At 38.3% G+C, this 13,870-nt stretch overlaps 1 long non-coding RNA gene across 1 annotated transcript; it reads left to right on the top strand.

Moving 5' to 3' along the window:
* Positions 1 to 11,764: 11,764 nt before the first annotated feature.
* LOC148353456 (uncharacterized) lies at positions 11,765 to 13,233 on the top strand. The gene is made up of 2 exons (XR_015852485.1): positions 11,765 to 12,022; positions 12,768 to 13,233. It is a non-coding gene; the product is annotated as an uncharacterized LOC148353456 (long non-coding RNA).
* Positions 13,234 to 13,870: the final 637 nt, after the last annotated feature.

The raw sequence follows: 13,870 nt of genomic DNA, 5'->3' as shown, positions 1-13,870 counted from the left end.
TATTTATTTACAGCACTGAAGAGTTAATGTTTTTCTTTTTTTCTTTTGCATTCTCATTGATAACGTGTTTAACTTTAAACCATTTCAGTGTGTAAAAACCTAAACTTGTTTTGTATTTTACAAATGTGTATTTTTATAGATCAGTGAATATCTCATTCTATATTTCACATGTTTTTCAGGAATCCCCTCCAAAACACATGGAATTACCAATAACTAAATATTTTATCGTGGATAAAGTTGTATTACTATGTATAATATATCATTAAAATAAATAATTATATATATACATATATATGTATATATATATATATATATATATATATATATATATATATATATATATATATATATATATATATATATATATATATATATATCTCATCTCATCTCATCTCATCAGCTGCACCGCTTATCCTCAGTAGGGTCGCGGGGGTGCTGGAGCCCATCCCAGCAATCATCGGGCAGTGGGCAGGGGACACCCTGAACTGGTTGCCGGCCAATCGCAGTATATATATATATATATATATATATATATATATATATATATATATATATATATATATATATATATATATATATATATCATCTCATAGGTTATATATCTCATCTCATCTTATTAGCTGCACCACTTATCCTCAGTAGGGTCACGGGGGTGCTGGAGCCCATCCCAGCAATCATCGGGCAGTGGGCAGGGGACACCCTGAACTGGTTGCCAGCCAATCGCAGGGCACACAGGGACAGACAACTCGCACGCTCATTCACACCTAGGGACAATTTGGACCGGCCAATCCACCTGAAATGCATGTCTTTGGAATGTGGGAGGAAACCGGAGTGCCCGGAGGAAACTCACGCAAGCACGGGGAGAACATACAAACTCCGCACAGTAAGTGTGGTAGCTGGATTTGAACCCAGGAGGTTCCCAAGTCCTTATAACTGTGCCGCACAGACATATATATATATATATATATATATATATATATATATATATATATATATATATATATACATATATATAAGAAATTATATAAGAAATTAAATTTATCTTTATTTATTGCATGGTTTATAGAGTCAGAGTGCCAAGAAACATGGCGATGGCAACAATTTCAAGCTTTTTCAAGTACTTCACCAAAAGTCCAAGCATTTTCCTGACCTGGAAAATACAACATTAAAATTCAAGCATTTTAAAGAATATCAAGGACCCGTAAAAACCTTGTAGAAAAAAATTGTACTATGGATTGGGTTTCTGTGATTGGTAGACCTACATTTTTCAAAACCATGGCTAGATAGATCAGGGGTATCAAAATTACACCATGGCCCTCCCTAGGATTTATTCCGGCACGCGAGACAGTGATGTGAGAAGCACAAGAGGAAAATGAGCCACATCACTGCGAACAATGACCTGCAGTTTTAAATATTTCCAGTAGATGTTGCCAAAGGTAGGTGTTCAAAATCAAAACACCCATTGTAGCTGTATTTACTGAGTACCATTGATAAACCAGAGAACATTTGTTGAAATCCTCAACCTGATGTTGTTTTATGTAAAATAGAATTCACAGAAACGCTTTTCAATACAATACGGTTGCAAGACTCACGTATGGTCTGGGAATCGAGGGATCGATCCAAATATCCATATCATCGATACTAAGCAGGTGCTTGGATCAGGTTGATACTATTGTGCTAGGATACTTAACCCCTCCACCAATTTAATCATAGTGCTGCTTCTCTATGCAGATGACACAGCCCTCTCTTTCTCCTCGCTCTCATCCGGGACGCTTGGCTCAATAAGTATATGCCTGGGTGTGTGACTGACAGGCACACTTTTAGCAACTCTTCCTCCTGACCTTCAGCTGCATTCTGTCTGCCTGTCAGAAGAGTTGCCATCTCTACCAAAAGCTAAAAATGACCATAGCAAACAGCCAGCACAGGACAACGTGGACTTTTTTTCTACAGAAAAGGACAATGCCTTGTGTAATTTCTGTGGTTAAAATAGTCTGCTACTGTGGCGACACTGCATTTTTACATGCACACATTTAAATAACTCACCCCGCAAGCAATGAGCTGCCACCAAAAATGAAAACATGTTGCTGTTCCTAAACTCAAGCCTGCAACTCCATAGTCACTTGGCAACAGAGCCTTTGAGAGACAATTGACACTTTATTTGCACCACTCACTTACTTTTCAAAATACTGAGAAATAGAAGTTTTTTTTAATTTTCTAGTTGACATTGTTATACAGCAGGGGTCTTTAACCCTTTTCAAGTAATATGCTACGTTTTGCCTCTTATTAATGCAAAGGGCATGCAGTTTAATATACAATTTTACAATATAATCTTATATTCTACTACTTACTAGGTTATTACTATGTTATTACCTGGTTAATTATTGGAGGTAAAAAGAAGAATAATATAAAAAAACCACAATGGTTAATTATTGGAAGTAAAAAGAAGAAAAATAGAAAAAAAGACAAACAAAATAGAGAAAGAAAAAGAGAGAAAGTACAAGACAGAATGAAAAAGAGAAAGCGAGAGAGGGTGGGAGATAGAAGGAGCGAGAGAGAAGAAGGAGAAAAATAGAGAGAATAAAAGAAACAGAAAAATAGAGAGTGAAGCAAAGGGAGAGAGACATAGTGAGAGCAAGGGAAAATAATAATAAGATTTATAAATAATAAAAAAGTAAAAAAGAGAAAAAGAAAGACATAAAGAGAGACAAAAGAAGAAGATGAAAGATAGAGAAAGATGGAAAGAGAAGTAAAGAAAGAGACAAAAAAATAGAAAGAAAAAAAGAAAGAAAGAAGAAAGAGAAAGAAAGAAAGAAGAAATAAAATAATAAAATGACAAATAAAGAAAGAGACCAAAAAATAGAAAGGAAGAAATAAAGAAATTATTAAAGAAAGAAAAAAAAGAAAGAGAAAGAAAGAAGAAATAAAAAATGAAAAAAGAAACAAAGTAACAAAGAAATAAAGAAGCAAACAAAGGACCAAACAAATAAACTGATAACGATACATATAAAGAGAAAGAGGAGAGATCATTAGAAAGTAGAATTTATATGACTTAGTCAACCACAATAATAATTTTATAGAAAATCACAATTACTGTGACTAGAGGGGTCTTTTCAGGAGTAGCACAGGAGGTTGCAGGTTCGATTCCTGGCACCTCTGTGTCATATGTCGAAGTGTCATTGGGCAGAACACTGAATCCCTAATGCCCACGATACGCAGGTAGCTGACACTGCTATTAGTGTGTGAGTGTGTAAAATAGGTATGTGTGAAGCACATTGTAAACGGTTCTGGAGGTCTTCAGTGACTTGAAAAGCACTGTATAAAAGCAGACCATTTACATTTACACAGTATATGCATTTTTATGCATTGCTCCTTTTTTTGCTTTAACTATCTTGGCTTTTGTTCTAAAACAGTTTTCATACAGTTTCAATTGTAATTAAATGAAATGAAATGAAATGATCTGCATTTATATAGCGCTTTTCAAGTCAATGACTTCCCAAAGCGCTTTACAATGTGCTCCACATTTCCCAATAGCGGCCTTGTATTGCAGCCATGTAAGACGCTAACCTGCTTATTGGGGGTATTAGGGGTTCAGTGTCTTACCCAAGGACACTTCGACATGTACACGAGCCGGGTTTCGAACTGGTATCCCTTGATCCCAAGACGAGCGCAAAAAAAAATTTTGGGGGGGGCCTCCGATTGTTGCATTGTGTTTATTGTGAGTATAGATTTACTCAATTATCAATTATTTAATGATCATGACATTTCCGAGCAAAAAGTATCGATATCCGTACGGTATCATTCAATACTACCTTGTATTAACTTGGATTGGATCGATACCAAAAATCCCAATAATGCATACCTCAAACGAAATGTGCCATTTTGGTTCTATTCAGTGTCATCACTTGTTTAAGAAATTTGGCCTGATTGCAACCACAAAGATAATTGACATAACAATTCAAAACATTGCATAATGTCTAAGTTCTATGACTCAACATTAAAACACAAAACAAAAAACGATAATAAGGAGACACTTAGGGCTGATCAACCACAACAATGCGGTTGGTCGTCCTTTTACTTTTCCATAAGAACTCTCCTAAGCACTTAATATTTCATAACAAGGTCAGACTGTACACCTAACAACCCAAAGTGGTATAATGCGCTCATGTTATGCTAACGCAAATGTAACGACCCTCAATCATGCGTGACACAAGGTTTCAGAGTCACTCGGTGTATTGCCTGCATTCAGTAAACAAAACAATACAAAAGTCAGGGCATCTGTTCACGACTGCAATAATCTTCAGCGCGATGCAAATTAGCTGAAGCTTCGGCAAGCAGACAACATGCGAGCCCATTAATAGTGAAACTTTTATAATAACAATGAACATAGCTTTCCCACATACCTGCATTCAGTAAACAAAACAATACAAAAGTCAGGGCATCTGTTCACGACTGCAATAATCTAAAACATTAAAGATACAAAAAACGGGTCATCACTCCAAACGCCGCAACTCGTGGCGTGTTTGCATCAAAACATGTTGCATCATCGTTTCAAGCTGCATTACTTTACTTATAATTTAGTGCTTTTTATATACATAATTTAGCACAACTTATATATCTTTATATACAAAAATAATTTGTGAAAGCAGCTCCTATATCTAGCAAAATATGCATTTTTTATCCAACTGATATTGGGCACATCTTACCTTCAGCGCGATGCAAATTAGCTGAAGCTACGGCAAGCGCTAAAGCCCATAAAGTGCCAAACAAAAAAGACAGTCGCAGACGCCCATCACTTAACAATTGAATGAGGTACTGGAATATTAACAGTAATACAACAAAAACACAGATTTTGTGAGAATTCAAAAAAACATTCAAAACAATCAAATTTCAACTCTGTTACACAAAGCAGTGTATGAGTGTGGAACGGACTGTTTCCAATGGATTCCTCTTGGCTGTGGATTGCTCCTGTTTTCTCTAAGAAACATATCTTCCCTCCCTTTTTTTAGTTCATCCCATATTCAGCACATTCCGCTTGTGTCATGATATTTTTACTCACATCTTTATGGTAGACTTAATGTAGACAACAACAGCAGGTTATTTATTTGGTGCATTAACGTGCGGGTAGAATGCTATTGATGTAGCTTTTACGGATTCACTTACTGAGTAGGGCTTTTATTTTGCATGCAACGTTATCGTCAAAAGCAGGAATGATTCCTTTGATCAATCTTTTTCAAGTATCAATATCATTACTGGGGCGGCACGGCGGGCAGTGGTTAGCGTGTGAGCGGCACAGTTCTGAGGTCACGAGATCGAACCTCCTGTGTGGAGTATGCAAAATAAGTGTCTGCTTCTTATTACCCCTTTTCGAACATGTTATGTAACATTATTTTGTTGTTGAGTCATTGTTTTTGTCCGGTTTTTATTTTAATGTTCGAAATAAAGTTTTCATTCATTTATTCCCTCCGTGCTTGCGTGGGTTTCCGAGCACTCCGTTTTCCTCCCACATTCCAAAAACATGCATGTCAGGTTAATTGGCCGGTCCAAATGTCCCTAAGTGTGAATGAGCGAGCGAATTGTCTGTCCTTGTGTACCCTGCGACTGACTGGCATCCAGTTCAGGGTGTTCCTTTGCCAACTGCCCTAGGATGGTTGGGATGGGCTCCAGCACCCCCGCGACCCTACTGAGGACAAGCGGTGCAGATAATGGATGGATGGATATCATAACTGTTATTCACTGTTGCCACTATTGTTGGTGTCTGAATGATATTTACTGATAAGTAGCTTTCCAGAGTTAATAGATGGGTAAAACTAATAATTAAGCTGATATTATTATCATAATGACTACTATTATATTATGATTATTATTATAACAGTTTTGCGACTGTTACTGTTGTTATTTTTTTATGGGTATCAAATAATGTTAGTGGGCAGAAGCCAATAGATGGTTCAAGCTAATAATTGAGTTAGTTATTATTATTATAACTATGATTATTAATTTTTTGGTTGTTATTATTATCATTATCATTATTAACTATACGACTGTTCTGATTGTTATTGTTGAATATTGTTATTTTTATTAGATTACTGTCACCATTATAGTATGGGAATTCATTACAATCTAGATATGTATTTGTAAGGAAAACAATGAGGTGAGATAAAATATGTTGGCGATGACCAATCATATGTTGCTGACTAAACAAAAACTAAATAAATGGGGATACAATCATATAGAGATAACTTTTGATAAGAACACAAAACAGACATGTACTGAACAACTCATAGCTAGGGCAGACAAGAGGAAGGTTTAATGTGGAAGGTATCTGGCTCCAGCTCCTATGTCTTTTTAATGCACGGATCAGGACACTTAGCAACAGTTTATCCTGCTGCCTGGGGACGGCCCCCTTCGAGCAGCACACTTTTTATGACTGACAACACTTACCACAAAACAGTCAGTTGTCACCATGAGTACCAATAAGATTTATTGTCATTATAATAGATACTCTTATTATATAGTACGCTGAAAAGGCATGGAAACATCAATGATGATGAGGTGATGATGATGATGGTAAAAAATAGCAATGGTAATGAAAATGATGATGATGGTGATAATGAAGGGAATGTGCTTCTACAGAAGATAAAAGACTGAAGGGGTGGGACCACGAATGTCTTCTACACACTTCCTTTTTGTGCTATATTTTGTTACCATCTTTTATGTATTTTTTTTGTCTTCTCTTTTTTGTATATAGTACATAGTCTATTATTTGTATATGCTGTTATTATTTCTCGATTGTCTTGTGATATGAACCTGTGTAAATATGTATATTCATGAGGAGTTTGTTATTTGTAAATACTAAGGAGATTAAGTTGTGAAAATATCAAGGAAGTCTGAGGGATATGATTAAATATTGATATGCTTCTTCCTATTCCTTTTTAGACCTGTTTTCTCAATATTGTTTTTGATTAAATGACATGTTTTTGTTCTGTTTTTCTTATGTTCAAAATAAAGTTGAATTCATTCATTCATCTAAATTCCACTCTCTCTTTGATGAGTTCAATATATTCTGCTTCTGTTTTACCGATCACTACAATGAAAATTCCCAGTTTTGTCATTATGGCCAAAAGAAAATATCTAAATTTTTCATATCTCCAATAATATTGACCATCAATCACCACCCACCACAAATTTCTAAATTGGCACCACCAGACGTACTTGGTCAAGACACACCGCAGGATATGGCGCCCCTAAGACCCTAACGGTTAAGGGATACAACTAACCAACTAACCAACCAACCAACCAAACAACCTACCTACCAACAAACCAACCAACCAACCGACCGACCGACCGACCGACCGACCGACCGACCAACCAACCAACTAACCAACCGATCAACCAACCAACCAACCAACCAACCAACCAACTAACCAACCGACCAACCAAGCAACCAGCGACAAACTAACCAACCGTTTATTTAAAAGCTACGTGTTGTGTTCAACTCTCAGTTAACGGTTAATAATTTGTGTCATTAAAAGCTTGGAAAAACATATTTAGTAATTGCTCGAAGTTGCACATCATAGTCACGTGTATATTCTGATGCATTGTCTAAGAAATATGGAGAAATGGGTGGGAAAATGTAGAATAACAATACATTACTCCTGCCAGTGGTTGAAACACAGAACAGAGGTACCCTTACGTTCAAATGTCTCTACATATGAAAGTTTCAGGTTACGAAGTACCTGAATGGGAATATATTGTCTCTAATTACCAAGTCAAAAATACCCTAGAGTATGCGCTGATATTTGCCGATCCCTGAGTTTCCCGAACAATAGATGAAATAAGTGCCGCTTTTCACTACCTGCCCTACAACAAACTGGCAATCGCTACAAATTTGGCTGAAAATCAGTGCGCAAGCGTTCTCTCAGCATACTCTTCATGTCACCGTCACAGTTTAGAGTTCACACACGAGGAGAAGGAGGGTTTCCGGCAAAATGCAGCCATCGTTCAATCAGCCCAAATTAAAGACATTTTAGCAAAATTCCACAAAGCTGCGGAATTTGCAGAAATAAATCACCCGGGAAAAAGTCAAGCTATTGCTGGGGCATTTCTGACGGATTGTCAAAAGGGTGCAATAGCAGATGTCTTTGGATCAGTTTTTCAATAAATGTGAGGCAGACTTTCATCCATTATCTGCACCACTTATTCTCAGTCAGGTCGCGGGGTGCTGAAGTCCATCCCAGCTATCTTTGGGCAGTGAGCAGGGGACACCCTGGACTGGTTGCCAGCCAGCCGCAGGGCACACAGAGACAGACAAGTCACTCGATCATTCACACCTAGGGACAATTTGGACCAGTTAATTAAGCTGACATGCATGTTTTTTGGAATGTGGGTGGAAACCGGAGTGCCCGGAGGAAACCCCTGTAAGCATGGGGAGAACATGTAAACTACACACAGGAAGACTGGTAGCTGGATTTGAACCCATGACCTCAGAACTGTGCTGCAGACGTGCTAAGCACTCATCCACTGTGCTGCCCCATGAGGCAAACATATAATGTATATTTTTACTTATTCTTGTTTTTTTACATGCTGTGCCTCTCATTTTATGTTTATTGCGCGGTAATCTAATTTTATCGGATATTTGTTTTATGTTCTCATGCTCCTTTATGATTTATTAAAAAAATATCATACCATTCTTTTGCGGCGCTTGGAACGGATTAGCATATTTAGAAACAAAATGTGTCTGTAATAAGTTTTCAGGTTACATTCGTAAGTAGAGGGACCACTGTAATCTACTCCTTACCCATTTTGTTAGAATCTTTATTTTTGCAATCTCCGCACAGGAAGACCGGTAGCTGGATTTTAACCTATGCCTTCAGAACTTTAATTCAATTTCATAAGTAAAATAGGGAAACGTTAACTTGCGTGATGAGGTAACTGGGGCTCAGGCTCTTCCGATTATACAAGGGTGTTCATTTATCACATGAAAAATAATTCAGATTACTCCAAAAATCCTGAATTCTGATCTCAATAGGACTATTCCCTGCATGTAAACCAACCAACTGATACCCCACTTTTGCAGAATAAATCATCCTTGGTTGCGGTTAATTTTATCGACTAATGTGCAATTTTCACTTTTCAAAATCAACTCCATCAAGTAAAATGGAACAGCTCTCGAACAGCTGCCTACTGTAATGACCAGAAAGCAATAAAGGTTTGTAACCCTTTTTCTGAGCTACGGATATGTCCTCCCCAGGAAACCCCAGAGGCTGTGCGCACCCTAAGAATGCACCCCAGTTTTTAAGACGGCATGAAGGGGTAGGCGAGAGGGTCAAAGGTAAGGCTGCTGGAGATGAGACGCAAATAATGAAAGGGAAAAAGGAGGGGCATGGGTTCTTGTAAAGATCAACTAGAGTTGACGAAAGGGGTGGCTAAGAGGAATGGGGTGGGCTAATGAAGCCTCTCATACCCTCACGGTTATACACTGACATGCACACAAAATTTAGTACCCTAATTACCTGCCTGATTAGCAGTGATGACGCTACCTGCATGGAAAGGTCAAAGAGCATGAGCATGAGGTGCCAAGCAGCTCGCTAACGAAGGCTTCATGCTAATAGAAGCTGATTACGCATGTTAGCAAGTTGCTGATGTGACCCAAAGAAGATCACAACCCAGGGCTTTTTTTCCATCATGAAAGTAGCACACCATCAACCGGGATTCCTGTATTTTTTGCACTCTCTGGCACACTGAATAATAAAGCGCACCCTGAATAAGTCTTTTGAGGTATTTCTTTCATATAACAGGCGCACTGGACTATAGGGCATGTAGAATTAAAACTACAGTAAGGGCTACGGGTGCAATAAAAATAAAAAAGTACCATATGTGCATTGATTGATTAGTCAAAATTAAAAGGATACCCAAATTCTAAAACATACAAAATGTGAGAAACTAGTGTGTATATATATATATATATATATATATATATATATATATATATATATATATATAATGTATGTATGTATGTATGTATGGATGTATATATATATATAAACCATTTTGAAGACAATTTGACTCGTCTTTGACGTCCTGAGCTGTGGTGTCTTGTGAAGAACACCAGCAGCCTAAAAAGCCTGTCAGCATGTCGGTTTACATGTTAATTAGTCAGAGAGGTTTTGAAATTTTTAAGCAAAGTTCTTTTGGTAGTTTTTGTGGAGAATGCTGAAGCGTTGTGTTGCAGGTGGGTGCAGCAATAGTAAAGCGAATGGCAAGCAGGCAAAATGGGGCAAACTGGCAAAAATAACACGTATAGAGCTAACAAGGACTAGACACGGCAGAATAGCCAGCTGCTAAAAAAGGGCTAACCAGGACAGATTAATGGACGAATGTAATATTTTCTCAAATTTTGTATGTTGTAGAATTTCGGAATCCCTTTTTGGGTGGTCAAATTGTGTCAGTGTCAGGACTCCTATGACCTGCCCACCGATGGGTGTGATTATAACCTTCAAATGGCTTCATTTTTAAATCGTATTCATGACATTTCCATGCAAAAAGAATCAGTTTCAATCAATACTACCCTGTGTTTACTTGAATCGGATCGATACAAAACTTCCCAGTATCTCTGAACTCTAGTTCTACGTGAGTGAAATGGGCATTTGTGAGCGCTACGTGGTAGCACCAACCTGGTCAACTGTGTATTGAACACAAATCTCATCCCTTCCCAATCTAATCCCTTCCCTCTAAGGGGCTGGTCACACAGACATTTGCAGCTGAATCACGGCTAAAATTTTGCGTTTTTTTTTTGCCCGTGGTTGCCCGGGATGGAAAATGCGCAAAATTTGACAACCCGCCGTTCGTCTGTGGTATGGCCGGAAAAAAGACGCCGGCGACTGTTCCGCTTCCTCATCGCGTCATTTCTGCGTCATTTTCTCGTGTGGACCACGGGTATAAAAGCTCCTGAGCCGGTGTTGTGCCCAAATCCGACTCCTACGCAACACCCCCCCCCCACACCCTCGCGTGAACGCGCATTCTGCTGCGATCGCTTTTGACCTTTTCATCCGCGTTAACAAACGCATTTTGTAGAATACGATCGCACTTTATTGTTTAAATAAACGCGTTATATAGACTAGGATCTCCCAATTATTATAATTAGCTCGCTCTATTGTTTTAATAAGCGTTTAATATAGAATACGATCACTTCTGATGAAAGCGCAGCAGAATGCGCGTTCACGCGAGGGGGGAAGGATTTACCGTTCGATTACGTTCACAACAAAAATAAAGACGGAATGGATTATGTTGTATTACATTCCCAACGATTGCAAGACGAAGAGAATTTGGTTATATGTTCGCCATTACATTTCCTATAAGTGAGATAAAACGAGGTATAAATAGTTGGAGAAGCGAGGAAATGCAAATCTCGGCAGGAATGTATTTATCGGGCTGTAGATTTCATAAACGCTCTAGACACAGTCCCGTGAATATCAAGATTTCTAGCTATGGCATCATATTTATTTTATTATCTTGAAAAGAAATGTCAAGAAATAAATATGGGTTAAGACGAGATCACTACGCTGACGGGGAGGGGTTTATTGAGGGTAATTGTTTTATCTATTTTTCTAATTATTCATTATCGATCAGTTCATAACACGTTACAAAGCTTAGGAGCCGGGACTCTTACTCTCGGCCAAAAGGGGTTTTTAAGGGTTATTGTTCTATCTTCGTTATTCATTATCCATTATCCGTTATCGGTCAGTTCATAATACGCTACAAAGCCTAGGAGCCGGGACACTTAGGCTGAGTCCCATTCTTCGCACTTTCACTCGCTATGTGCCCTAGTCACTCGGTTTGCGCGTTCACGTGAAAATGGGGTGTGTCCCGATACTCTCAAGACCGAGGCAGAAGTGCCCTCAAACCATGTCGTAACCACTTCAAGACCGAGGGGGCTCTCGACCTCACTTGGCAGCGAAGTGACTACCCAGAAGGCTTTGCGAATTCTCAATATCAACAAACATGCCCGAAAAGGAACCGCACAATTGTAAGTAGTTTTCCACAACCACGCATGTATTTGCAACAAAATGTATTGAGATATCTTAGTTAGACGTAAATGCAATAGAAAATCGTATTTTCGCGTTAAAACACGAACATTGCAAAATCGCTACTTTACGAAGTGCACTAATCTACCAAGGGAGCTGGCAAAAAAAATCTTCACGCTACAATCTGTAAAGTAGGATAACTGTGCAGAAAATCACGGTTCAGCCCATCCCTGTTTTTATCTTAAACGAGTCGTGCTGTTACATCTACATGGAGCATAGTCAGAATACCGTTCTGGACATAAGCCCTTGTTTACTGCACACAATTTCGGGTGTCGTGTTTTATTTACAATATGATTCTTTCATGTGAGATCAGAATGCATTAGTTTTCATCATGCATTATGAGTAATGTCTCCGAATTTCACGTGGAAATACAGTTGAAACAAATTACTATCACATAGTCCACTGCCTTCTCTGTAAACACATATTAAGTAAACAAATTAATTACCTTCTCAAAATGTTGTCCAAATGTGGAGACAATTCTAAAGCATGTGATGCTGGCCAATAGAAGGCTCTTACAGCCATAAGAATAACATGTCATTTTTTTGTATCTATTCACTATCAAATAATTATCCAGAACACATCCTATAATTTCCTGTCTCATATCAACTTGTTGAGCATCCTATACACAGTTGTTTTGTACAATACATCAGCATTAAGTAATTCTTGTTTTTTCCACCCAACCTAAAGGCCACTATAGAACGTCCCGTGGAAGAGCTGGTCACCATCACAGCTACCACGCCATCCACACCACCGGGCACGTCGTTGGCACCTTCTAATCCGGCGCCAAACCCCAAATCACCCAGAAAAAAAAGGAAGCACGATACACTCCTTGACTTTTTGAAAGCGGAGTCTGCCGGAGCGAGGAAAAGGCTCGAATAAACTGTGGCCAAAACTGAGCGGTTCCCGTCCTTTTTGGGAAGCTCGTGGACAAATTTCCAGAACAGTGACATCTCTGCAATGTTTCCCTTTGTTTTATAAAAGGATTTTTTTTTTTTTTTTATTAAGAACTCAATGAAGTTCCAGTTTGTTTCCAGCTTTATGGAAGTATTGGTATATTTTTGTTAAAATTTGTGACACATTATTTATTTACTATTATGTATTTTGGCCCAATGTGAGTTTGTTTTTCTGAAAGTAAACTATTATTTAAGCTGGAGTGATTTGTAGTTGTTTTCTGTCCAACAGTCACATAGTTCACACACAGTATCTCACATCATTATGAAATAAACCACCAAGGTGTTACTCAAAATGAAGATGTTTATTGAATAGTAATGCAGAAAAGCACATAATGCAAATGTGGGTCTGACTTCCAGAGCCTAAAATATGGCTTTTGGGCAATTTATTCCATATTAACTGTGGACAATTATTTGTACGGTGGACCAGGGAACCCTGAAGACCCGTGGCACCACACGGTAGGACAGAGCGTGGACCAGCCAGTACACGTAGATCAGGACCTTCAGCCACGGCCCTGTTCCCTCTTTAGCAGCTCCTGCAGGGCCCACATAACCTTGCTCAACCTTAAGTCCTGAATGAGTTCTGACTCCACATCCAACCATAAGCACAGGATGGGAACATTCCTGTCCAACCTGTCCACGCTTATGGGACAGCCACTCTGGAACACAATAGATAACAAACAATTTAGACATAAATGTGGGCATAGAAAAGAAAAAGACGAAATGAAAAAATGTTGAAATGACCTTTTTATATTCAATGACAACTCTTTTGAATTAAATTCCTTATGAACTAAGGTTTTTGGGTCGTACAGGGAAGTTTGGTGACGATATTATGTCAGC

Source organism: Urocampus carinirostris, chromosome 13 (assembly GCF_059441175.1).
Source record: "Urocampus carinirostris isolate Australia breed hairy pipefish chromosome 13, RoL_Ucar_1.0, whole genome shotgun sequence".
Lineage (NCBI taxonomy): Eukaryota > Metazoa > Chordata > Actinopteri > Syngnathiformes > Syngnathidae > Urocampus > Urocampus carinirostris.
Note: the sequence above shows the minus strand (reverse complement) of the source record. Positions and strands in the feature narration are given on the sequence as shown.